We start from the raw sequence: 19963 nt of genomic DNA on the forward strand, positions 1-19963 counted from the left end.
TGCCCAATGCAATATATCCTTTGATGTCTTGACTGCTGCTTCCATGGGCGTTGATTGTGAATCCAAATAAAATGAAATCCTTGACAATTTCAGTGTTTTCTTTGTTTACCGTGATGTTGCTTAATGGTCCAGCTGTGAGAATTTTTGTTTTCTTTATGTTGAGATGTAATCCATACTGAAGGCTATAGTCTTTGATCTTCATCAGTAAGTGCTTCAAGTCCTCTTCACTTTCAGCAAGCAAGGTTGTGTCATCTGCATAACACAGGTCTTTAATGAGTCTTCCTCCAATCCTGATGCCCTGTTCTTCTCCATAGAGTTTAGCTTCCCAGATTATTTGCTCAGCATACAGACTGAATAGGTATGGAGAAAGGATACAATCCTGACACACACCTTTCCTGATTTTAAACCACACAGTATCCCCTAGTTCTGTTCAAATGACTGACTCTTGGCCTCTGTACAGGTTTCTCATGCACATAAGTCTTTTGGAATTCCAATTCCTCGCAATGTTATCCATAATCTGTTGTGATCCACAGAGTTGAATGCCTTTGCATAGTCAATAAAACACAGGTAAGCATCTTTCCGGTATTCTGTGGTTTCAACCAAGATCCATCTGATATCAGCAATGATATCCCTGGTTCCATGTCCTGTTCTGAATCCAGCTTGAATTTTTGGCAGTTCACTGTCGATGTACTGCTACAACCATTTTTGAATGATTTTCAACAAAATTTTACTTGCATGTGATACAAATGATACTGTTCAATAATTTCCACATTCTGTTGGATCACCTTTCTTTGGAATGGGCACAAATATGGATCTGTTCCAGTTGGCTGCCCAAGTAGCCCACTTCCAAATTTCTTGGCATAGACGGATGAGCGAGCAGTTCTGGTGTTGCATCCGTTTGTTGAAACATCTCAGTTGGTATTCCATCAATTCCTGGTGCCTTGTTTTTCACCAATCCCTTCAGTGCAACTTGGACTTCTTCCTTTGATACCATCAGTTCCTGATCATATTCTACCTTTTGAAATATTTGAATGTTAATCAATTATTTTTGATACGGTGACCCTGCGTATTCCTTCCATCTTCTTTTGATGCTTCCCGCACCGTTCAGTATTTTGCCCATAGAATCTTCACTATTGCAACTCAAGGCTTGAATCTTTTCTTCAGTTCTTTCAGCTTGAGAAATGTTGAGCTTGTTCTTCCCTTTCAGTTTTCTATCTCCAGGTCTTTGCACATTTCATTATAATACTTAATTTGTCTTCTCCAGCCACCCTTTGATATCTTTGGTACAGCTCTTTTACTTCATCATTTCTTCCATTAGCTTTAGCTACTCTATGTTCAACAGCAAGTTTCAGAGTCTCTTCTGACATCCATTTAGGTCTTTTCTTTCTTTCCTGTCTTTTTAATGACCTCTTGCTTTCTTCACATATGATGTCTTTGATGTCATTCCACAACTCGTCTGGTCTTTGGTCATTAGTTTTCAATGCATCAAGTCTATTCTTAAGATGGTCTTTAAATTCAGGTGGAACATATTCAAGGTTGTACTTTGACTGTTGTGGACTTGCTTTAATTTTCTTCAGCTTCAACTTGAACTTGCATATGAGCAATTTACGGTCTGTTCCACAGTTGGCCCTTGGCCTTGTTTTGACTGATGATATTGAGCTTCTCCATAGTCTCTTTCTACAGATGTAGTCGATTTGATTCCTGTGTATTCCATCAGGTGAGGTCCATCTGTATCGTCACTGTTTATGTTGTTGAAAGAAGGTATTTGCAATGAATAGGTCTTGCAAAATTCTATCATACGGTCTCTGGAGTCATTTCTATCACCAAGGCCGTGCTTTCTGACTACAGATCCTTCTTCGTCTCCATCTTTTGCATTCCAATCACCAGTAATTTTCAATGCATATTGATTGCATGTTTGACCAATTTCAGATTGCAGAGAATTGCTATCATGTACCAGTAACAAACAATTGATAGATTGGCATGAATCAGCGGTCCACATTGTGATTAGGATTTATCTAGCCCATCCTTAGTAGAACACTAACACCTGTTGTGTTCTGTATCCTTCATTACATAAAGTCAAGAATTTATATTAGGTGTATGAATGTGTCACTTATTTCCACTAATTTCTGTCCCATCTGCAAAGCTGCTTTTGGTGTCCAATGTAGAAGTGATATGGGGCTTCCACCATCACCATGGCTAGATTTTGGAAGGAGTGTAGCAGGCTGAGGGAAGGAATGGTGAGCTATCCATTTACATATGTAGACTAAATAACTCACAGCATGAGACATTTGGATTTTGAAGGATGTCTCTGTAGGTATATCTGTTCCTATGTCTCCATTTGTTTTGGTTCAGTGGATAATTAAATATGGCCAAGACAAAGGCATTATGGTCAGGATACAGTTTCTTGGCTTCTCCCAACCATATTAGCCAGGGTGGTTGGGAATAATAATAATAACAATAATTAGTACTTATATAGTGCTTGGAAACTCTGGTGGCATAGTGGTTAAGTGCTACGGCTGCTGACCAAAGAGTCGGCAGTTCGAATCTGCCAGGCGCTCTTTGGAAACTCTATGGGACAGTTCTACCCTGTCCTATAGGGTCACTATGAGTCAGAATTGATGCGATGGTACTGGGTTTGGTTTTTTTTTGGATGTAGCGCTTAGCATATTCTATCACTGTTCAAATGCTTTATATATATGGTAACCCATTTAATCCCCACAGTAATCATCTGAGGTCGATATTGTTATTTTCTCAGATTTTTTAAGTGAGGTTTTTATTTTAGGTTTTGAATTTGCTACAGAGTAGTAAACTTTTTTTTTAATTGTTAATTTAAATGTTAATTTTATGTAACGTAAAATTAAGCATTAACCATTTTGAAGTGTACAATTCAGTGCCATTTAGTGCATTTCCAACGCTATACAACCTTCACCACTGTCCACTTCCAGAATATTTTTGTCAGTGCAAAAAAGAAACCCTGAACTCATTAAGCAGTCACTCCCCTTTCCTCACCTCCCCCCCATCCCTGGCAACCACTAATCTGCTTTCTGTCTCCATGGATTTATGTATTGTGGACATTTAATACAAGTGGAATCATACAGTATGTGGCCTTTTGCAACTGGCTTTTTTCACTTAGCATAACGTTTTCAAGGTCCATTCATGTATACATGTATCAGTACTTCATTCCTTTTTATGGCTGAATAATATTCCATCTTGTTTATCCATTCATCCATTGATGAACATTTGGCTTGTTTCCACCTTTTGGGTATTGTGAATGAACGATCTAAGTTTCAAAGATGAAACTGAGGCACAGAGAGAGGTGAAATAACTTCCCCCAATGTCGCACCGCTGTTAAGTGGTGGAGTCAGGTATTGGTCATCACTATATTTGGAGATCTAAGATTGCAGAAGGGAGTTGGAACCCTGCAAGGAGGGGAAGCCTATATTCAGGCAGAGTCCCAAGTGTCTCTGCTCCAGTTCCTGGTACTGCAGATGGCAACATAGGAAATTAGAGAGGTCTTGAGGACTGCTTCAAACCCCAACAGATAATCAGTGGGTATCTTCAGGCAGGGAAGCAGTGACAACAGAGATTTAAAAAAAATGCCTTAATTTTCATGGAGCTCATTGACTCTCCTTGTAGAAATAGTCTGAAATAGAGACTCCAAAACCAAGGGATTTAAATAGATACCAAAAGTTTTAAATACAGAAAGGGATAATAGTAACAACAATAAAGTTTTAAAACCTTTGTTTTTCTCTACCTTGCCTTAAAAGGAAACCCTAGTGGCGTAGTGGTTAACAGCTATGGCTGCTAACCAAAATGTTGGTAGTTCGAATCCACCAAGCACTCCTTGGGAACTCTATGGGGCAGTTCTCCTCTGTCTTGTAGGGTCACTGTGAGTCGGAATCGACTTGATGGCAACGGGTTTGGTTTGTTTGTTTTGCCAAAAAAAGTGGCTCAGGAGGAAATGGACTCCAAGTTAAAGTGTTTAGTTGTGAGTAACTCCTTTAAAATGTCTACAAAACCTTTCTCCTTTACAGGCAGCTGAAATCATTGAGCTCTGTGATTCGTGTAAGTGAATTCTTTTGTTTTTAGGTCACAGCCAGAGGTTGAGGATTCCAAGATGATTTTCTACATGGAATGAGACCCTCCTAGAAAAATAGAGTGTACATAAATGAGATATAAAACTTCCACTGGTTCACGATACACAATTTCTGTTTGGAATTTTGCTTAAAAGATGAGTGGGTGTATACATGTGTTTTGGGCAGGTAGATCAGATAATGCTTTGGAATTCGAATGGGTCTGAGTAATTGCTAAATTCAGCATTTCCAGAAGAATCCATGCTCTCCAAGGAAATTTGAACTAAAATGGCCTTGAGACAATTCACCTAAAGGATTAAGATAAGTGTAACTTTTGAAACTTAAACAATTACTTTGTTTTACTTCAGGCATCATTTTTCTTAAGGGGAAAAATGACCTTGCTGGATCGGGATGGAATTGAGATTGGGGGCGGGTGTTGTCAAAAAGCCCAGACAGTTGTTATTGAAGAGTTCCTCTCCAAGGCCACAATGGGCTTGGGAGAAAAAGAGTTTATTTGCTTTTCTTTTGTTTTCTTCCTGTTAGAATGTTTTAAAGTCTTGGCTAGAGGCTATGGTCTGTGAGCTAGCAAATAAAGAATTTAAACTGTCGCTTTAATAAAAGTTGTTGTTGTTAGACGCTGTGGAGTTCAGTTCGGACTCATAGAAGCCCTACGTACAATAAAAAGAAACACTGCCCCAACTGCGCCATTCTGAAAGCTGGGGAAATGCGACTTGTAAAAGATGGGGGCGGGGGGCGGGGAAGAAGCAGGTAGAAGGAATGACCCCAGAAAGGCATCTGAGAACCTCCACTCCCACCCCCTCCAGGACACAATGGGCCCCTCATGTGTGCACAGGCAGAACCAGTCAAGCTGAAAGATGCCAGGAGTCAGATAGGCAGAGGAAGTCAGACAGGACCTAGTGGAGAAGAAGCTGCCCTCCCCTGCTCTGGTGCTTGAAGAAGAGTCTGAGCACAGGCAGTGGGGCATGTCGAATTAGAAAAAAATATGTTCAGAACACTGAACTCCGGGGGAGGCAAGCTTGGCTGAGCCCTGCCCCCAAGTCAGATTGCTGCTGAAAGCAGGTGTTGATTGGACACGCAAAACGGGAACTGCTAGTCTTACAGGCCCCCCAAGAAAAGGGTTAATCTGAAACAGTTAAATTACTGAAGAACAGATTACTGGCTCTGAGCCCATCCAAGTCTCAATAAGAATTTCAACCCCTGGCTGGCCTGTTATGATTCTGGCAAAATCGTATCCCATACTTGAGGATTTATTCACCAGATTTTTTTTTTAATTCACCAGATTACCTGGAAAGAACTGACTTTGTGCTTTATCACTGTGTTGATCATGAAGTAACCACAGAGAACAAAATTGGGTTCTTTTATTTCTTTAAAAACATTTTTTTCTTGAGGTATAATTTACATAAAGTACAATTTACTCTTTTTGCTTTTAACAAACCATCCCAATTGTGTAACCGCTGCCACTCCTCATTACACTCAGCTCCTGGCAACCACTGATGTGTTTACTGTCCCTATAGTTTTGCCTTTTCCAGAATGTCATATTAATGGAATCATATACTACAGAGCCTTTTGAGTCTGACTTTTTGCACTTGGCAAAATGCATTTGAAATTCATCCCGGTTGTTGCATGCATCAGTAGTTCGTTAATTTGTATTGCTGCATAGTAGTATATTGAATGCATGTACCATAGTTTATCCATTCACTAGTCTAAGGACATTTGGGTTGTTTCCTGTTTTAGGCAATTATGAATAAATCTGGTGTGAATATTCATGTAGAAGTATTAGCGTGAACACAAGATTTTTCTTTTCTCTTGGGTAAATATGTAGGCGTGATTGCCAAATTGTTTTCAAAAGTTGCAATGCTATTTTGCATTTCTACCAGCAATGTATGTTTCTCAATATTTTTGTCAGCATTTGGTATTGTCATAAAAAAATTAGCTCTTCTGTTTTTTTAGGTGTTTGGTATCTTATTTTGGTTTTAATTTGTATTTCCCTGATAAGTAATCAGGTTGAGCATCTTTTCATGTGATTATTATCCATTTGTATATGTATTTTTGGGGGTAAAGTGTCTGTTCAAATCTCCTGCCCATTTTTAATTAGGTCAATTCTTTTATTATTTTGTATACACACCCTTTCCAAGATATGTTTTTTGCAAATATTTTCTCTTAGTCTGTATCTTTTTATTTTTTTCAATGTGCCTTTCAAAGAGCAGCAGTTTTTTTAATTCTGATGAAGCAGAGTTTAATTTTTTTTGTGTGTGTGTGTGGATTGTGCTTCGTGTGTCCTATGTAAAAATTTTTTGCTTATTCTAGGTGGCAATGCTGTTTTTTCTTATATTGTCTTCTGGAAGTCTTATAATTTTAGCTTTTAGGTTTAGGCCAGAGTCCCTGGGTGGCACAAACAGTTGAATGCTTGTCTCAAAAGCTGAATGCATGGTAAAGCAGTGGGCCAGAGGAAAAGAGGAAGACCCTCAATGAGATGGATTGACACAGTGGCTGCAACAACGGGCTCAAGCATAACAATCATTGTTAGGATGGTGCAGGACTGGGCAACGTTTCATTCTGTTGTACATAGGGTCGGTATGAGTTAGAACCAACTTGATGGCACCTAACAACAACAGGTAAGCCGAAAGGTTGGCAATCTGAACCCACCCAGAGGCATCTTGGGAGACAGACCTTGCAGTCTGATTCTGAAAGGTCATAGCCTTGAAAACCCTATGGAGCAGTTCCACTCTATACATGTGGGGAGCACTGTGAGTTGTAATTGAGTCCACGGCAACCAAAAACAGCAACAAGTTTAGGTCTATGATCCATTTGAATTTATATAAGGTGGGAGGAAACCCTGGTAGTGCAGTGGTTAAGTGCTATGGCTGCAAACCAAGAGGTCAGCAGTTCGAATCTGCCAGGCGCATCTTGGAAACTCCATGGGGCAGTTCTAGTCTGTTCTATTGGGTTGCTATGAGTCAGAATCGACTCGGCGGCAGTGGTTTTGGTTTGGTTTATAAGGTGGGAGGTATAGGTCGAGCTTCCTTTCTTTTTGCTAATGCATATCAGATTGTTCCAGAATCAAATGCAGAAGTTAGGTTGGAAGATGGGAGGTGAGAGGAAATAAAAGCTTTTCAAAGGACAGGAAGTAGAGGGTAGGGTAGTGTGAAAGTATTCTTAATGTTTCATCTTACTGGCACTGGAGAAAATGGGAAGGAAATGGGAGGAATATTTAGATACAGGCAACATTTGATACCTTGTTTTAAATTAGTAAAGAAATATGTATATTAACAGAAAGGGAAAATAACAAATAGCAATATAAAATAAGTAGTTAATATGAAGCGCGATACAAAAAATCAAGTATATAAGAATGTATGCTATATATAAATGACTGATCTTTCCTATGAAAATACAGACTGTTAAGTAAATTAAAAATAAACATAATTAAAGGGATAAACAAAGGTTCAAACTAAGGGGGTGGGCAAAAAAATGTTAGACACATTCCAATAAAAGAATGCAGAAGGAATTTAAAGTTAAAAGTACCAAAGAGGCTAAAGAGGGACGTTAGGAATTTATCAAAGGCAAAGCTATAATAAACATAAACCTATACGGAGAAAACAACATAGCAGCTAAATACATAAAGTAGAGGTGGCCAATTACTTATAAACATAAATTATTGGATGAGGTTTCTAGAAAAGCTCTTTAAAGAAGCTGACTCAGCTGAGAGATCTCTTTTTCCAGTTTCTTTTCCTCCTTCTGCCAGCGTCAATCTTGTGGCTGTGAAGCAACCTTAATGATGAAAGGCAGCACTCAAAATTGCAGAACAGAAAGATAAAAAAAAAAAAAAAGAAAGAAATTAATGATATCATGGAATTGTCACATCAGTCCTGGGCAATCTATTGACAGATTTTTTGTGTTTGAGAGAGAAAATAAACATTTACCATATTTAAGCTACTGTTGTGTTGGTTCTGTTTTGAGCAGCTGACCACAAGAAAATTGAACCAGAATTTCAAAAGTAGTTTCTTTATAGGATATATTGACTGGTCCTATTTTAAAAACATTAGAAATAAATAATAAAAGGCCACCCTTATCAACTTAGGTATTAGAAAACAAATTTCTAAATAACCTTTGGATTAGAGAAAAATAAAGATAGTTGAAAACTATCTAGAAAGCAATAAGTGTAGTTTATACCAAACTAGATATTCTCAGAGAAAAATTCAGGGCCTTAAATGCCTTCATTAAAAAAAGGTGATGAAAAATAAAGTAAGTACTCATCTAAAAACTATTAGAAAAAGAACAACAGAAGAAACTAGGAAAAAGCAATTAAAAAAAAGTTAAAATGATTAAATTAGGAAACAAAAACAGTAACAGGATAAAAAATCTGACAGCTTGTTCTTTGAAAATACTATAAATTATATAAACCCTTTGCAAGAGTGATTAAGGGAAAAAAGTTGAGAAAGCCAAAGTTGACAAGGTTAGTCAGTAGAAAGTCATATATAACATATACTGATAGAATTATAAGTCAATATTACATGCGGGTCTGTGGCAGCAGATGTGGAAACACAGAAGGATTAGTGATTCTCTTTTAGTATACGATGACCAAGGAGCCCTGGTAGTGCAGTGGTTCAAGCGATCAGCTGCTAACTGGAAGGTTGGCAGTTTGAACCCAGCAGCTGCTCGGAGGGAGAAAGACGTGGCAGTCTGCATCCATAAAGATTACAGCTTGGCAACCCTCTGGGGCAGTTCTACTCTGTCCTATAGGGTCACTGTGTGTCCGAATTGACTGGATGGCAACGGATTTATATGATGACCAAAATTGGCCCAGGTAGAAATGGGAAATTGGAAAATATCAGCTTCATAGAAGAGATTAGAAAAGTGATTTAAGATCTACCAAGCCACTAAGGCATGTTGGATAAACTATCATACACACCTCTCAAAAAAAAAAAATCCCAAAGCATATGTGAATTCTAAACAAACTAAGGGCAATTCCTAGGAAACAATTCAAATGGAGCTGAAAAGCAGAAGGGTAAACTGGAGCTAGGGCTGGCCAATCTCTCAGAAACAAAGCGATTGAGAATAGATGGCTGTGGCGGGACAGGAGGTAAACCCCGGGGATTGCGGAACCTGCGCAGATGCGCTGAGACACCCCCCGCATAAACTGGGGCATTGGAAATTAAAAATGAACTAGAAAAAAATCACATTCCAGGGAAGAGGGAGAACAAAAAACTAGTTTGTTTTAGCAAGGGCTCTGGGTGGTTTATCCACCTGTATACAGGCAGTCCCTGGGTTACCAAGGACAGATTTAAGGACAAACTTGCCCTCTAATGTTATGTAAATTTGCCCTCACTGTGAAAAGATTGAACCAACCCCTACTCACAACCAATTCGTCATCGCAATCACCTTCACCTGAGGCACGGCTTCGAGCCTTTTCTTGCACGAACCCAAATCGAACCAAACCTACTGCCAACGAGTACATCCTGACTCACAATGACTCTACAGGACAGAGTAAACTGCCCTATAGGGTTTCCAAGGCTGTAAATCTTTACGGAGCAGACTGCCAAGTCTTTCTCCCATGGAGCAGCTGGTGGATTTGAACTTCTGACCTTTTGGTTATCAGCCGAGCACTTTAATCACTGTGCCATCAGGGCCCCTTTCTTGTACTAAAAAAAAAAAGTAAGGCTAAATAAGAACTGTATGCGCCTGTTCTGACTTACCTACGTATTCTTAAAGACACACTCAGAAACAGATCTCCTTTGTAACCCAGGGGACTGCCTGTACGCATTCTCTCTCCCAGCCTCAAGACTTCCCCCAGAGCTATTAATCTGAATTTTGTGTTTGTGTTTACCCAGAGTTCTGGTGGTTCTTGAACTTTATAAAAATGGCATACTGTAGTAGTCTTCTGTGATATGTTTTTCACTCAATATTGTATTTATAAAATTCATTCATGTTGCATATAGTTTGGAAACCCTGGCGGCGTACTGGTTAAGTGCTGTGGCTGCTAACCAAAAGGTCAGCAGTTCAAATCCGCCAGGCACTCCTTGGAAACTCTATGGGGCAGTTCTACTCTGCCCTATAGGGTCACTATGAGTCGGAATCGACTTGACCCCAGTGGGTTTGGGTTTTCTTTTTTTTGGGGTTTGCATATAGTTAAATTCATTTTCTCTGATACATAATATTTTTTGCCTGAATGTATCGCCATTTTTCTATATTCATCTGTTGTTGGACATTTCAAACATTTGGTGTTATCAGCCGTCTTAAATTGGGTCACCATGAGGTGGAATTGACAGCAGGTAACAACAACAAAAAAATTTTTTTTTTTTTACAACAACAGTGGATATAAAATGACATCTAATTATGGTATAATTTGTATTTCTCTGATTATTAATGAAGTTGAAGATATTTTTACATCTTTACGTGTTATTCATTCTTCTGTTCATGTCTGTTCATGTCTTTTTCCCAGTTTTATATTGAGTTGTCTGTCTTATTAATATTTTAGGTATTAATATTTTGGGAGCCCTGGTGGCACAGTAGTTAAAGAGCTCAGCTGCCAACCAAAAGGTCGGTGGTTCGAATCCACCAGCGGCTTCTCAGGAGAAAGATGTGGCAGTCTGTTTCTGTAGAGACTTACAGCCTTGGAAACTCTATGGGGTCACTATGAGTCAGAATTGACATGATGGCAGTGGGTTTGGCTTTTGGTTTATTTAAGAAATACTCCCTTACTCTGAATTTATAAAGTTATTCCCCTATGTTATGTTCTCAAATTTTTAAGCTTTGTTTTTTTCAAAGTTTTAATCCACTAAGAACTGATTTTTTCTGTATGGCATATGGTAGGATATTGAATTATCCCAGCACCATTTATTGAATAATGCATGGTGTCCCTTGTGCAATCCTGCTTCCGTCATGTATCATTTCTATATATGCATAGATGTTTCTCCATACTCTGTTCTATTTTTCAGCTGTGTATCCTATACCAGAGCTCTGGTGGCATAGTGGTTAAGAGCTTGGCTGCTAACCAAAAGGTCAGCAGTTCGAATCCACCAGGCGCTCCTTGGAAACCCAATAGGGCACTTCTACTCTGTCCTATGGGGTCACTAACAGTTGGAAGACTAGATGGCAAGGGTTTTTTTTTTTCAGTTTATCCCTATAAACCAACATCATATTAACGTTGCTTTATAACTTTTTTAAAATCGTAGTAAATATATATGTAACAAAAGATTTGACATTTTAGCATTTTTTAAGTGTACAATTCAGTGACATTAATTATATTCATCACATTGTTCAATCATTGTCACCATCCGTTTCCAAATTTTCCCATCATCCTTAACAGAAGCTCAGTGTCCACTAAACATTGAGACCACCTTTCCCCCTCCGTTCTGCCTGCCCCTGGGAACCACTAATAAAATTTGGTCTCTATACACTTGCCTATTTTACATATTTCATATAAGTGGGATAATAATAACTTAGAAATTTTTTAATGTGGTAAAAATATACATAGCAAAACGTTTGTCATTCCAACTTTTTTACATGTACAATTCAGCGACATTAATTTCATTTACTACGTTATGCAACCATCACCAATATCCATTTCCAAATTTTTCATCACCCTTAACAGAATCTCAGTATCCCTTAAGCAATAACTGGAAACCTGGCACAGTGGTTAAGGGCTACAGCTGCTAACAAAAAGGTCGACAGTTCGAATCCACCAGGTGCTCCTTGGATACTCTATGGGGCAGGTCTACTCTGTCCTAGTGACTCGACGACAACGGGTTTCGTTTTTTGGTTTTTAATTTTGACATCTGCTATGGCAAACCTTAGATATTCTTGAGTACATACATTTTATAATGTACTTGTCAAGTTCCTTTAAAATATTTGTTGGGGTTTTAGTTGGAATTACATTGAATTATAGATCACTCAACCGTGAACAAGGCATCTCCTTCCAAGTTTAAGGCTTTCTTTAATGTCTCAAGAATTTCATGACCATTACAGCAGAGCATTAAACTAAATGCAGGGCCCTTCTAAGCACGAGTCACACATCCTGTCCCCATCCCACCTTCTATATTGTCAATATTATTCACATTTGCATTGTCCACGAGATACTATCAAAAGTTGATAGAAATAGAAATAAAGCTTTGAATCCACTATTTAAAAATTTCCAAGGTAACCAGAGGAGAGATAAAAATAACCTGAAGATCAAAACTCAGGAAGAGGAGAGAGGGCCAGAGGAATTGTGGGAATTAAGTCTTTGTCTTTCATAGCAGGGCACCAGCAGCTACAAAGAGAGGTATAAGCATATCATCCATACTTCCAGAGAGCTAAAAAGAGAAACTGTTAAGATGGGTTGCTTTTCAGGAGTGGGTTTGGAGTTGAGGAAGGTGAGGTGGGAAGGAGTCTGTGGCTTTGTCATAAGGTTTTCTGTACCTTTTCATTTGTTACCATTTACATTCATTACCTTGATAAAAATAAAAATACAGACAGGGAAAGCAGCTTTTTGCTATGTGTCGCAATAAGTCAATACACATGCATTCTCATAATTTGCTCTTAGCTGATTGTGGACGGAGTCAATTTAATTGCTTTTTGAATATGAAAATACAATTATTTTCATAGATACAAGTTTGTGATGATTAATTAGACCCAGATATCTTCTTAGTCTCATGAACTGGAGATTTATAACAATGAAACTTTCTTATATTTTATATTCTGAAAAACAGTTTGATCTGAGTAGATGTTTGCCAGATAGAATGAGATCTTATTTTATTCCATGGCTGGTATTTCCAAACTTGGTATTAAATCAGCACAGTTCTCTGTCAGATAGGATGAACTAAGAGTTTTTTTTTCTACTGATCAGCTATTTCCAGTGGACATTTTAAAACCAGTCTTCTGAGTAGTAGGCAGGGAAGAGAGGTAGTTAAGAATGTGGGATCAGATTGCTGAAGTTCAGATCCTGCTTTCCCTCCTTAAGACCTGACCTGTGAGGCCTTCGGCAACTGACTTAACAGCTCTATGCCTCTGTTCCCTTATTTCTAAAATGCAAATAGTAATAGCACTCATCACAGACAGCTTTGTGACAATAAAATGTGATGAAATGTATAAAACACTTAAGCAGCGCCTGGGACCTAGCAAGGGTCTAGTTCCCGTAGAGTACGGTATAAGGAATTTGTGCTATAATATCTTTTTTTTATACCTAAGAAATGATGACAGAAGCTCATCATTGCGTGTATTTGAACTTCTTTGAAAGTCGATTCCAATAAATCATGGTTTGGTAATTAGACTGTTGTTTGGTTTTTAATTTCCCTCAAAATCCTAGTTGACTCTATATCCTTGACGTGAGTAAAATCAGTTGCCATGGAGTCGATTCAATCTCAAGGTGACCCCATGTGTGCAGAATAGAACTTGCACTCCATAGGGCTTTCAAGGCTGTGACCTTTTGGAAGCAGATTGCCAGGCCCGTCTTTTGAGGCGCCTCTGGGTGGGTTTGAACAGCCAACTTTTTGGTTAGTAGTTGAGCATTTAACCATTTGCACCATCCAGGAACTCCTAACATAGTTAAACAAAAGATATAGATCAAGCATTTCAACGGCTCTAAATCCATTTACGCTGACCTTGGACATGCCTAGTGATACATGGTTTATTTGAATCTGCACTCTGGAAATAGTGTGACATTAAAGGGCAAAGGTAAATCTAGTTTTAAAACCTTTATTTTCTTCTTCGGTACTCCTGGAAAAATACATACCCTTGAGTTAATGTTTAGTGCTTAGAACCAAGCTTAGAACACACCTGTTTGGGAACCTGGCTTGACAGAATCATAATTATGCAAAGATCTTGTGCCTTTTATTTTTTAATCTGGAAATTTGAAATTATGTCTATAGTTAAATAATTTAAGTCCCAGCTATTCTTTCTTTTCACTCACTTATTTCCTTCCTTCCTTCCTCCCTCCCTCCTTCCCTTCCTCCTTTCCTTCCTCCCTTCCTTCCCTCCCTCTTCCCTTCTTTCCTTCCTTCCTTCTTCCCTCCCTCCCTCCTCCCTTCCTTCCCCCCTCTTTCCTTCTGTAAAGGAAAGTGTATGTATTCAGTTCCCAAAGATCACCAAAGTAGAACCTCACACATTTCTGTGTCACACATAAGCACACAAACACAACAGTGTTTGAGACATTTCTCTTTTAATTCTGAAAATATACCCCAAGGAGAACACATATGTACAAACTATGAATTATAACTTATAATGATTATAAAATAATGTTTGGAAAATTTAAGAGATTCCAAAAGATTTGTGAAGTTTAGCAGATCAGAATTATAAACTCCTTTCATCATGTCTTCAGCTGTACCATGTATCTTAGTCCTCAAATTTAGAATATATGCCATTTCTGAAAATAGCACTGCCTTTATTAAAAATAACTTTTGCACAAACATCACTAATGTCAAATTACAGATACAAAATTACTTGATGGGTGTCTCCCTATTCCCTTAAAAGACCTCATTGAAAGGTGAGTAAATGCTGGGGGTAGAAACCTTTATAATTGATTATTTGAAATTTTTTGAGTGTCCTGGAATGCTTGCCGCTATTAGAATCTACCCTTGGGAAGCCGACAAAGTTAGTTTATTTCGGGTGATTACTGTGTCTTATGGTTATTTTTTTCTGAGATGCCTGTACAATGAATTACTGAATTAGTCAAGGTATTTTTGCTTTTAAGTGACAGAAATTTATCTGAAATGAGCTTAAGCAAAAAAGGGAATCTATTTTATTGGCTTACATAACTTTGGATGGGCAAGGGCAGAGCTAGTTCCAGGCATACAAGCAATGCCATTTTAATTCTTTTTCTTTCCATCTCTTGGCTCAACTTTCCTTGGTGTTGGCTTCATTCTCAAGCAGGCCTCTTGCACTTGGCTGCAAAGACAGCCCCTGGCAGCTCCAGGCTCACATTGTCCTTGGTTCTTACAATCTCAGAAGAGGCCCTTTCATAACCAATGTCTACATCAATCCCTGAAAAATAGACAGGATTGCCTTTATTTGTGAAATATGCCCATCCCTGAACCAACCAGTGTGCTCAAGAGTATGGGGTACACTGATTGACTTGGAGCAAGTGCTCAACCCTGAGGAAGAGGAAGCAGAAATGTATAATGAATATTCTTCCCAGTAGGGTAATGGAAAGTCCCAGAAAGAAAAGATGCAGGGCTCCCCTGGTAGCACAGTGATTAAGAGCTCAGCTACTAACCAAAAAGGTGGCAGTTCAAATCCACCAGGTGCTCCTTGGAAACCCTATGGGGCGGTCCTACTCTGTCCTATAGGGTAGCTATGAGTCAGAATCAACTCGATGGCAATGGGTTTGGTTTTTTGGTTTGTAGGATCGTCTCTGGAAACCCTGGTGGCATAGTGGTTAAGAGCTACAGCTGCTAACCAAAAGGTCAGCAGTTGGGATCCACCAGATGCTTCTTGGAAACCCTGTGGGGCAGTTCTACTCTGTCTTATAGGGTCACTATGAGTCAGAATCGACTCAATGGCAGTGGGTTTGGGTTTTTTTTTTTTTTTTTGGATCTTCTCTTTGACTTCAGTGTTCTGAAATTTCTCAGTGAGGTTACTTGGCGTATGTAGCTCTATTTTCATCCAATGGTTGGGTGCTTAATGGACCCTTTCAAGCTGGAAACTCATATCCTTCAGTTTTAGGAACTTATCTTGTATTTTTATATTTCTTTGAAGTTTTTCTCTTGTGGCAGATTTTATTTTCCAATGATGACCGTGCCAATATACATCCCATCGCACATACTCTTTTTACAATGTGATGTCATCATTCCTCCATTGAAAGGTGGGGTCTATATTCCCTCCTGTTGAGCATGAGCGGATCTTTCTAACTGCTTCAACCAACAGAACGTGACAGAAGTAATACTGTACATCTTGGATCTCCCTCTCTCAACACTTATCTTGGAATCCAGTCACCACATTGTGAGAAACCCCAGGCCTCAGAGGTGTACCAGTCCACAGCCCAAGCTATGCCTTTAGCTGGCAGACAACACTAAACACTGTACATGTGAATAAACCTTCAGATGATTCCAACCTCCAGCCTTAGAGTCTTCCAGATGAGGCCCCAGACGTTGTGGAGCACAGATAAGCTGTCCCTGCTGTGCTCTGTCTGAATTCCTGTCCCACAGAAACCACAAGAGATAATAAGGGATTATTGCTGGTTAAGCTACTAAGTTGTTGGGGAATTTGTTATGCAGCAATAGATAACTATTACGTCTCCCACTCCTTTTTTTTTTTTTCCCCCTACACTGTCTATCCAACTCCTTTCCTCAAGGGCTCTATTTCCTGGAGTGGCTTTCTGATTTTCTTATCCTTTCTCTCTATTATTTTGTTTCTTCATCTTTCTGCTCCACTTTCGGGGGCTTTTCTCAATTGTATATTCTAATCCTTCTATTGACATTTTAAAAAGGTTTTTTTTTTTTTTTTTTTACCGTGATGTAATTTAATTTTCAAGGGCTCTTTTTGGTTTTAGGTTGAATATTCCTTGTTTTATAACATCCATTCTGTTTGTGTTTCACATATATACCATCTTTTCTTATTTCTCGGAGGATGTTAATTATGCAATTTTATAATAGCTTTGTTGAGACGTAATTCGCACTCCAAACAAATTCACTGTTTTAAAGCGTATGATTGAGCAGATTTGAGAATACTCAGAGTTGTGCAACCGTCACCACTAATTCCAGAACATTTTCATTACCCCGAAAAGAAACCCCGTACCCATTAATCACCTCTCCCTGTTCTCCCCTCCCTGCAGCCCCTGGGAACCACTGAGCTACTTTTTGTGTCTATAGATGTGCCCATTCTGGACATTTCCTCTAAATGGAATCAAACAATATGTGACCTTTGTGACTGACTTCTTTCACTCAGCATGTTTTCTAGGTTCATCCATATTGTAGCATGGATTAATCCTTTAGAAGTGTTTTTTTCTTTCTTCACCAGGATTTTCCCCTGTTTGTTTGCTTTGGATTCTATCTTGCATGTGGGAAGTGTCCCACAGATGTCTGATAAGCCTTGGCAGTCTGCTAATGGTTAAGAGTGGGAGACCAAAAGTCAATTGGAAGCTCTGAGGCTGAGGGTGTGGGTGGGCCTTGTCATCTTAGAGTTTTACAGCAGGGTGAGATGGGTGGGCCATTTGGGGGAATTCATTGCATGCCACGATGTCCTTGCGTATTTGTCTATTAGAACGTTTGTCTTTTTCTTTCTTTAGGTCTTTCTTCTTGGGCTGATCAGATTCCTTCCAGGTCTGGGGGCTGAGTCGTGGAAGGGAGCTGGGGATCTCAGCCTTAACTGCAGCAGTCTGTCTACATTCTGTACAGTGCCATTAGCCCAAAACTGTGTCTGTTGACCCACTGTTTAGAGACCCTCTGTTTTATCCACTCCAGAGAATAAATATCCGACTACTGCTGGGGCTGTGGCAGGGATCTGGAGTTTGAACTGCTTCCCAGGTAAACCTTTGAGTGACCTTTTCTTTTTCAGCCAGCCCTTCCAGAGGTGCCTGCTTCCACCAATTAGGTTATTATCGTCAGGGTGGGGGTTCTGCATTGTAAATTAGGTTAGTTCTTAGTTTACTCTCAGTTTAGGGTTCAGCTTTTTTGGTTCTTCTAAGACAGTCACCACTCAAATGTTTTCTAACTTCCAAAATCATGTTGCTGTTTTCTCTCCTCCCATTATTTTTGTCCTTGTCAGTTTGTACCTTTTAAAAATCCTATTATTGTCATTTTAGTGGGGTTTCAGGAGGAAGTAAAAGCAAATGTGGGTGTTCGATCCATCATCTTTACTCAGAAGTCCCACACATTTATATTTTTAAATGAGCTCATGGTATACAGACTGTTCTATAATCTGCTTTTATCATCAAACAAATTCTAGTGAATATTTTTTTTTGATGTCGATAAACAGAAATATAAATCAGTGATTATTAAACTTGGCTGCACACTGGAATCACTCAGTGGGGGCAGAGGTTAAACGGTACTAATGCCTGGGTCCCTCCTCCGGAAGTTCAGATTTAATGGCTATGAGGTATGGCCAGCACTAAAAAAAAAAAAAAAAAAACCTCCCCCTGGTGATTCAAATATGCAGCAGAATTTAACGGCCACTGATCTATACCATTGTTCGTAATGGATATGAGGCAGCTCCAGGGTTACAAACGTCTGATTTAGGGACAACTTGTACTTGCCCTTTAATACTATGTAAATTTACCCTCACTTTGAAATGATTGAACCAACCACTACTCACAACAAATTCTTCATTACATTCACCTTCGCTTGCTGCACGAAAAAAAAAAAAAAAGCAGCTTTTAAATCGTTGAAAAGGCTTTAAGTCTTTTCTTGCTCTAAAGTAAGGCTAAATGAGAACCAAATGCACCTGTTCCGACCTACCAACCAATTTTTAAAGACTCACTCAGGAACGGGTCTCGTTCAGTAGCCGGGGAGCCGCCTGTACAATATTCCAGGAAATGGACTGAGATGTATTAAAACAAACCCCTATTTCTGGACACTAAGGTTTTTTCCAATTTGTTTGACATTATAAACAATGCTGTTATGAACATCTTTGGACATAAAATATTGTCTACATTTTGGATTATTTTATTGGATAAATGCCGACAAGTAGAATCGCTCTGTTAAAAGATATGAATATTTATAGGATTTTTGGGTGCAATTTACCGTATTTCTCTCTAAAGTGGTTTGACCAATTTAGACTCCCACCAGCATTAAAAAAGTGAGTTAAAAATACATAGCTTTATAATTGAACAATAGCATTGCATCACTATTTTTAATTTGTTTTACTATTTGGAAGGTGAAACAGTGTTTCTTCTTATTGTCCATCTGTATCTCACTTTTTTTGTGTGTGGATTGCTTAATCACGTGGGAACATCTGTGAGGAATGTTTTTGGCTTGAAGAACTATCTGAAAACCTCATTAACAGTGGCTTACGCTAATAAGGGTTTATTTTTTCTTCACACAAACAGGAGTCTGGAAGTAAGCAGCTGTCGGTATTGGTTCTGCAGTTCAATGATACCATGTTTGCAAGATGACCACCCCAGCTCCAGTCATCCTATCCTTGTCCAAGAAAACAAGATTTTTCTAGAAATGCCCCTTTCCCCCAACAGATGCTTGCTTGCAAGATTGTGCCACATTGCTAACCCTAGTCGCCAGTGAGGCCAGTACAAAAAAAGGGGGATGGGAATATTTTCTGAGTTAGCCAATCAACTGTGCATGCCACAATGTCCTTTGCCTATTTGTCTATTAGAATGTTTGTCTTTTTGTTATTGGTTTGTAAAAGTGCTTTGTATATTAAGAATACTAGCCCTCTTTGTTGTCACATGTGTTTGGCAAATGTATTTCCCCTGCTTCTTGTATGCAATTTAATTTTGTTTCAATATACAGAAGATTTATGTTTTTTTAATTGTTAGGTCCACACATCTTTTATTGTGTGGTTTCCTCTTTTGTTCTGAGAAAATATCACTATTCTTCCATATTTTCTTTTTGATCTTTCATTTTAATTTAAAAGAGCAGGAAGGGCATCTTGTTTGATTCTTACCAGAGACTGGGGAAGGAGTGACCCAGGGAGCAAAGGAATAGAGAAAACAAATTTAGTCTACTATCACTGAACAGGAGCCCTGGTGGTGTAGTGGTTAAGAGCTACAGCTGCTCACCAAAAGGTCGGCAGTTGGAATCCACCAGCTGCTCCTTGGAGACCCTATGTGGCCTGTCCTGTGGCGAGCTATGAGTTGGAATCGACTCAGTGGCAACGGGTTTGGTTTTGGTTTATCACTGAACACAGGAAAAAGGCTTGATCTTGCCTTCCAAGTATGCAGGAAAGTCTCTCATGTTAAAACATTTATTGGTGAACAATGGTGGCAGCTGGATAAGGTAGACTTT

At 38.9% G+C, this 19963-nt stretch overlaps 1 long non-coding RNA gene across 1 annotated transcript in view; it reads left to right on the forward strand.

Annotated features, from left to right (window-relative positions):
- The window catches only part of LOC126069426 (uncharacterized), a 35365-nt gene extending 15937 nt beyond the window's left edge, over positions 1–19428 (forward strand). The window contains exons 2-3 of the long non-coding RNA XR_007515926.1: positions 17293–17530; positions 19051–19428. This is a non-coding gene — a long non-coding RNA (uncharacterized LOC126069426). The remainder of the gene's footprint in view (positions 1–17292; positions 17531–19050) is intronic.
- The last annotated feature ends 535 nt before the right edge of the window (positions 19429–19963 follow it).

Source organism: Elephas maximus, chromosome X (assembly GCF_024166365.1).
Source record: "Elephas maximus indicus isolate mEleMax1 chromosome X, mEleMax1 primary haplotype, whole genome shotgun sequence".
In the NCBI taxonomy this organism is placed as follows: Eukaryota; Metazoa; Chordata; class Mammalia; order Proboscidea; family Elephantidae; genus Elephas; species Elephas maximus.